Source organism: Brassica oleracea, chromosome C1, assembly GCF_000695525.1.
Source record: "Brassica oleracea var. oleracea cultivar TO1000 chromosome C1, BOL, whole genome shotgun sequence".
Lineage (NCBI taxonomy): Eukaryota > Viridiplantae > Streptophyta > Magnoliopsida > Brassicales > Brassicaceae > Brassica > Brassica oleracea.
In genome coordinates, this window is record NC_027748.1 from 24220945 (window position 1) to 24228869 (window position 7925).

Consider the following 7925-nt stretch of genomic DNA (forward strand, 5'->3'; position numbering starts at 1 on the left):
TCTTATTCCGAATTCGCGTTTGAGCGTTACAACAAGGTAGAAGCCTTGGCTATGAGAGTTGTCGACGAGATTCCTAGTTCTAACAACCTTTGACTGCAAAACCTAGTTGAGTCGCAGCTCGAAATAACAAAAACAGAAAGTTGTCTAATTGCTCTAAGTGCAAAGCTTGCTCTGAAAAAAGTCTCTCCCCATGCCTCTCGCCTAGGACTCCTTATATACTGGCTCCTAGGTCGGTTTACGCTTTTCCTCTTCTACCCTTAAGCCGTCATAGCATATAAATGAAGATATTCCATTTTTTTCCGATCTTCGTAATTATTTTTAAAATTTCGTATTTATCCGCAGAGACTTGACATTTATCTTTCCTTGCGAACCAAGCGTAAACCGTCATGCGGCTTACGGGCTGTTGGTTAAGAAATCGTAAGTTGGGCCTCGAGTCATGTCTTAGGTCCCTTTGGGCCGTCTTCTGACTCGAAGCGTTTATTACGGCTTCTTTCGATAAAGAACGAACTTTCCGCGGTTTTTACCGTAAAGTTTGATCGATGACTTAGAATGGCGGGAAACATGAAATGGGTTCGCTACGGTCTTTGGGAGATAGCATTGAAGAGTAGACGAGAATGCATGGACTAATGTCGTATCAACGTTTTGGAAAAGCTCGGTCACTCAGCCGTTTTAGGTTTCGAGTGATTCTATAGAAATCAACTTCGTTTCTCTGAAAGTTATTTTGAAGAAGTACAGCCGTGGGGGTTTTGTAACCGATCTGCTGCGCTTCCATTTTCTACGATTAATCTAGGGTTTTTTCCGAAAGATATTCGGAAGAAGTACAGCGGCGAGCTATGTACCCGATTCGATGTGCTTCCTTTTTCCGCGATTAACCTATGGTTTTTCTGCGGTTTAGGGGAGAGCAAGTTTTACTTTTCCGAAAAGCATTCGGAAAACTGTTTTGGTAAAACCCTTATGCGTTGAGACTTCTTTAGTTCGATAATGAGTCAAACTTACGGGGTTTGATAAAATTGATCGTTTCCCTTTACGTTTAGACAGAGCGGAACGAACGCTCGGTCGCTAAGTAGCGACCGAGCGGAACGAACGTTCGGTCTCTACGTAGCGACCGAGCTTGAGCTCGAGCTCGGTCGCTACGTAGCGACCGAGCTTCGGCTCGAGCTCGGTTGCTACGTAGCGACCGAGCGGGACGATCGTTCGGTCGCTACGTAGCGACCGAGCTTTGGCTTGAGCTCGGTCGCTACGTAGCGACTATTTTCGTAAAAACGTTCATGCCGATTTTTACGGACTTTCAGACATTGATTCCGTCGTGACCGATTTTGACCCCAACAACCCTAAATTCAATCGACGAACAAGTGTCAAGAAGATGATGTATACTGGGCCATAAACAAATTAGGTGTCAAAGGCCCATCCAAAACAGTATTTGGATTTTCTTTAACAAACGCCAGCCCAATAAGATTTTTTTTAAAAAAAGCTGTGGGGCTCACATACCTGCTGACGTGTCGCCTCGGGAAAGAAGCAACTGCCTCATTATATTATAGATTTTGGAAAACTGTATTCTATCCTTTTCGACGCTATCTTTTATTTTTTATGTTTGGTATTAAAATAACATGAAAGTGTTGTTTGTATTCATGCTTATAGCAACATATATATACAACGTAGTATCTCCTACTACCCTTAGGAATATGTAAATATGGATAATTACTACATATGGAGTTATCTTTATCTTAACTATCGTTCTTATCTCTATACCCCCCTCAAGTGGGCGATGAAACTTCTTGAATCCCCAACTTGGACATGAGATAAGTGAATGTTGTAGAAGGTAGTGACTTAGTGAGTAGATCAGCTGGTTGCTCCTTGGTTGAAATGTGTTCCATTGTGATGAGTTTATCTTGAACATCATCTCGAACTTGATGGCAGTCGTTCTCTATATGTTTCGTACGTTTGTGGAAGACTGGATTCTTAGCAATATATGTAGTTGATTGAGTGTCACAGAAAAACTTCATAGGCTCTTTATGTTGAATGTCGAAGGAAGTCAGAATGCGCTTAATCCAATTTAACTCATGCAATGTGTAAGCCATCGACCGGTATTCAGATTCGACAGACGAAGCAGACACAATGTTCTGTTTCTTAGTCTTCCACGACACTGGAGAAGATCCCAATAAGATAATGTAGGAACTTAAGGAACAGCGAGTCACCGGACATGCACTCCAGTCGGCAACACCAATATCACAACTTAGAAATCTATAGTTGGGGCTAATCCCTCATAACCTATTTAAACCGTAAAATCTAACAAGAGAACTACTCAGACATGGCCAAGCAATTCATAACTACAATATCGTATGAAAAATGCATTAGAATAATAGATAGATATTAATGGAGTTTCAATCACAAATAACTTTGAATTTTCTCTCCAACCTACTAAAAATCCTAGAAACCTTTCCTGTGAAAAACAATAAAACAAGAAAGCACACTTTGCCTCTAACATATTGGCAAAACTTATATAATTTGGTTAAATCTCGTCAGGGGTAATCTTGTAAATTAGTGAAGACTTGGGCTCTAAGTTGGGTGAGACCAAACGGGTTTTCTGCGCGCTTCGCTATCGATCGATGTCAAGATGTGAACATCGATCGATTATCCCTCTTCAATGTCGACCGATGGTCGAGCTCGATGGTCATCTCGGGTGCTTACTCCAAATATCTCCAAAATGCTCCAAAATCACCACTTTCCTCCAAATCACTCCTGATCCTATAAATATTCTAAATAGATTTTATAATATAATAATTAGTAGTTAAAACACTTATAAACCATGGATAAAAATGGGTCAAATCCATGGTCTATCAACTCCCTTAGACTTACCATTTTGCTTGTCCTCAAGTAAAACAAACAGGTAGTCTCTCTTAAAGAGGTTTGAAAACAGCAGAGAGTCACATGATTTAAAACTTAGAATCATCACATCTACAATATTACCTCTACAATATTGCAATCCACATCTAAGAAGTCATAATCACAAAAGCACATTAAACCATATCCTAACTTAACAACCAAATTCAACTAGCCAACAACTTAGCAAATCATGTCTGACATTCCCTTCTACCAACCTCATTTCTTAGTATATATAAAAGTGCAGGCTTTACCTTGGGGGTATCGATCATAGAATGCAAGGATGCTCCAACAATTATCTGGACCTGCATGTAAACAATAGTTCATATCCTCTCTCTCTACTAATTTTTTCTCCCAGTCAAAGTCTGCTTATATTGCAAGATCATTGACTAAGATTGGACAGACTTCCATAAATCAAGCTTTAATGGTTGTAGCTACCAAATCCTGTTCACTTCTTTTTGACCTATATCCTAGGATTATTTGTGAAGCAAGCCTTGATGGTTGTAGCCACCAAGTCCTGTTCGAATCTCTTCCTAATTAATCTATAACTAATTTTTTTTTTGTTTTTTTTATAAACTATATCTATAATTTTAATCTATATTTCAAAAGTAGAGAGAGGGGGTGATAAATCTACACAAGGATTTACCTTCCAGACTTGTTTGAAGAATCCGATCCCATGTATACCAAGCCCCAAGACAAGCAGTTGTGTCAAGTTTAGTGTTGGAGGTTAGCTTTGGTTCCTTCAAACAATATCAGCAAGTGTGAATAGTTGATAGGTTGATCCACTTTAGTATCTTTAGTACTATCTGCAATCAGTAGTCTAGAATGGTGGTAAAGAGTGGTTAGATAACAAGCAAAAATCTAATAAGTTCATTATCCTCTTCTTGACTCAATAAAAACTTTTTTGAAAACATTTTAATAAGACTCATGAATAAACTACTATCAGTAAACCTCCCCCAGACTTAAACTACACTGTCCCCAGTGTATATTCAGTCGGAGTTATGGTGATAACTAAATCATAAGGACTCAATGTAACAAGTTAGAACAATATACCAGACTGAAATGGATGTCGACCGACGTAAAGGTGTTGATATCGGTCGCAGCAGGTGATGTTCTGTCGATCGATGTCGGCAGTGTTTTGTCGGTCGATACTCACGGCAATCGTCTACTCGGATCTTTTATTTTTATTTTTATATGACCTGCAGTAAATAAATAAAAACCAACATAAATACTAGATTAATAAAAACCAATTAAATATTACCTAATAGTGGGTTGCCTCCCACTCAGCGGTTTGTTATAGTCATTTAGCTTGACTTTGGAGGTGATTTGGCTAGTAATGTTGAAAGCTGGAACTTGCTGGAAAACATGTGTCCATCTCTTCTCTGCGCTTGTTGAACCATGTACCAGTGAAGTCTCGTATCGCTTCATCTCCTCTGCGCCATCTTTCCTTTATTGTTGCAGTTGTGTTTTCCATCTTCTGCAATCGACCTCCAAGACGCTCAAGGTTGAACTGATGTCTCATAAGTGTGGCGTAAGTGTCAGCTGAGATCTCCTCTCCATGGTTGTGTGCATAAGACATGTCTGATGTCACCTTTGGTACTAGCCTGCCTCGGTTTGTAGCATTGTCGACCAATGTTTGTCTATGAATGTCGGTCGATTTGTTGTTGTATCTGTCGATCGATGCTAATGCTTCTGGTCGACGGGCAATGTAACTCTGAATCTCCACTAATTCCCCATGTATTGCTTGTATCTGAGAAGTCAAAGCACTCATGGTAAGGTCTATTAGGAAATAGATGTCATCACATCTCCTATCAAGCCTCTCTTTTGTAGTTTCCAGAGTTCTGTAAATCTCTTCTACCAACTGATCAATTTCTGGTCTGGTGTGAAAATATGGTTGAGACTTCATCGGGCTCCATATACTCCCTAGAACATCTCATTGATCTCGTTCTTGGTGTAGATAATTGGTACCAGCTTGGTCTGTGTGAATGAGCTAGCATGTTCTGTAAGACATATGCAGCTGTGCTCATCTCTCGAAGCTCTTTCCATTAGCTTTCGGATATCATCCTTGGACACATTGATGATGTGTCCATCCACATCTCTTGCACATCCCTAATCATTTCTGTAGACTCCATACTCATCTTTCTCTTCCCAGTAGAATTTTCCAGTTCCAAAAAGGTCAAAGGCTCTTCTACCAAATTCTGGATGTCTGTCGATCAATGGATGAACGTCAACGTCGATCGACAGTCGAGTAGGGTGTCTATACTTCTGCTTGAAGCGATTGTCTATGCCACCAGCTGTGTCATAGAACTTTTTTGTAACCCTCTGTTGATGTGTTGGGACGGTGCATTGTTGCATGAAGAGATTATCTACTCCATTAGCCATCTGAAGAATGTCTGCAATTTCCTCGCTGTATACTTGCAGTGCATGTCCATCTATTGCTCTTGCGTAGCCATCTTGGTCCCTGAAAATACCAAATTCATTCTGTGTTAGATACTGGTTATCATAATTAGGGGTTTTGCTTACAGTGGATGATGGTTTTGGATAGATGTCGATCGATGATGGAGGTTTTTCGTCGATCGACAGGCGGTTGGCTCTGTCGATAAAATGTCTGAAACGTGTTCTTTTCCCAGTAGCTTCTGCTCGCTGTTGATCTACTTCATCACGTCTTTGCATGTTAAGAAGTTCCTCATATGTGAAACCTTCGTGAGGTTCATCTACTCCTGGCTCATGAATTTCCGTTTCTACTGCATAGCTTTCGTGATGGTGATCATCTGCCCAACTGCCAATCGAGTAGTCTCCTTCTCGTACACGGTCGACTCCAGTGTCGATCGATGGGAAGTAGGCAATGTCGGTCAATGCTCGTTTTCGGCTTGTCTGATGAGGATGAGTATCGATCGATGTTGAGATTGTTCTGTCGATCGACGGTGCATTCGTTTTCCAAGAGGAATGGTGGAGAAGTCTATCTTCCTCATCAAGAATGGCTATGTACTCTATAGCTCGTTCCTCCTCATAATCTTCATCATACTCCTCCATATGCATGGTGTGTCTGGTATGTGCTGCCATAATGGGGTTGAAGTAGTCGTTCTCCCAATATTCTGGGCTACTGTCGATCAATTTCTGGTGGGCACTGTCGATCGATGTGGCTGTGTGAGTTTTGATATACGCCAAGTATTCTGTCTCGTACTCAGCTCCACAATGGCATGCTACGATGAGTCCTGGATCATTAATTCTTCTGGAGGACGTTTGTGGCTTCTTGACTGGAATAGGATTGTAGTGGACATGAGGATCTATGAGTGTCAGGCACAACTGGTTGGTTTGCAAGTTGCACACTGCTCCTACTGTCGACAAGAAAGCTCTCCCAAGTAATAGAGAAGAGTTTCAGTTTAGCTTGATATCCAAGACATGGAAATCAAATGGAACTAGGGCATTATCAATCTGCACCTCTAGACCTCTCACAATTCCCCCTGAACTCCTCTGAGAACAAGCCACAAAAGTGAATAATTCCTTGGAATGCTCCACCTGCAGACCCAGATAGTCTGTTATAACCCTAGGTAGGATGCTGAATGATGCTCCTGTGTCGCACAAGGCATGTGGGAACTCTATATACTCTTCACCATACATGGTATTGCAAATTACCCAGGATCATTCTTCTTCTTCTTCAGTGTAATCCTCTTCTTCATCTTTTCTCTAGCTTCACCGAACATTCTCCTAATGTCCTATTCAGTCTCTCTGGTTTCTCTGAAGAACATCCATAATCTGTTGGTAAAATAAGCCTCCTCGAATGGTGTTGGGGTCGAAAACGGTTACGACGAAGTTAACGTCCAAATCCCCGAAGAAGAAATATTCTTCGACAAATACTTTTTCGAAATAGATTTTTCTTTACGAAAAGCTTTGCGGAAGAAACGCGAATCATCGGACAAGAGCTCGAGAAGGATCGTTACACAGCGTCCAAACACTTGCTCCGCTCGGTCGCAAAGTAGCGACCGAGTTCGATCCAAAGCTCACTCGCTACGTAGCGACCAAACGTCCATTCCGCTCGATCGCTACGTAGTGACCGAGCTCGAACCAAAGTTCGGTCGCTACGTAGCGACTAAGCGCTTGGTCGCTACGTAGCGACCAAGCTCTTCCGAAACTTCGATACGACATCAGTCCATGCATTCTCGTCTACCCTTCGATGCTATCTCCCGAATACCGTAGCGAACCCATCTCACGTTCCCCGCCATTTCTAAGCGATGAATCAAACTTTACCGTAAAAACCGCAGAAAGTTCATTCTTTATCGAAAGAAGCCGTAATAAACGCTTCGAGTCGAAAGACGGCCCAAAGGGACCTAAGACATGACTCGAGGCCCAACTTACGATTTCTTAACCAACAGCCCGTAAAACACATGTCGGTTTACGCTTGGTTCGTAAGGGAAGATAAATGTCTAGTTTCCGCGGATAAATACGAAATTTCGAAGATAATTACGAAGATCATAAAAAATGGAATATCTTCATTTTTATGCTATGGCGGCTTAAGGGCAAAAGAGGAAAAGCGTAAACCGACCTTGGAGCCAGTATATAAGGGGTCCTAGGCGAGAGGCATAAAGGAGAACTTTTTCAGAGAAAACTTAGCACTTAAAGCAATTAGACAACTTTCCGTTTTTGTTATTTCGAGCTGCGACTCAATTAGGTTTAGCCGTCTTAGGGTTGCTAGAACTAGGAATCTCGCCGACAGCTCTCGAGCCCAGGCTTATACCTTGTTGTAAACGCTCATACGCAAACTCGGAATAAGACTTCTCTTTGCTCTCTTTTTACGATTTTTATACTTTGTCGTTGTTATCTCGTGTTTTGATTGTTTAGCGTGTGGTATTAACAGATCTCTGGGACCTCTGGGAAATTACGGTTTTCCTAGTTTCGTAATTTAAACAGAAATCGACAATGCGAATTTTGGTTCCCACACTCCACTTCTTCTCCATACAAGTACGATCTCCAAATTCGCAAGACGAACACCACGTGCCAGAACCGTGACAAGAGTCACAGAGTTTCTAGTTGTTGACCGTCCTGCA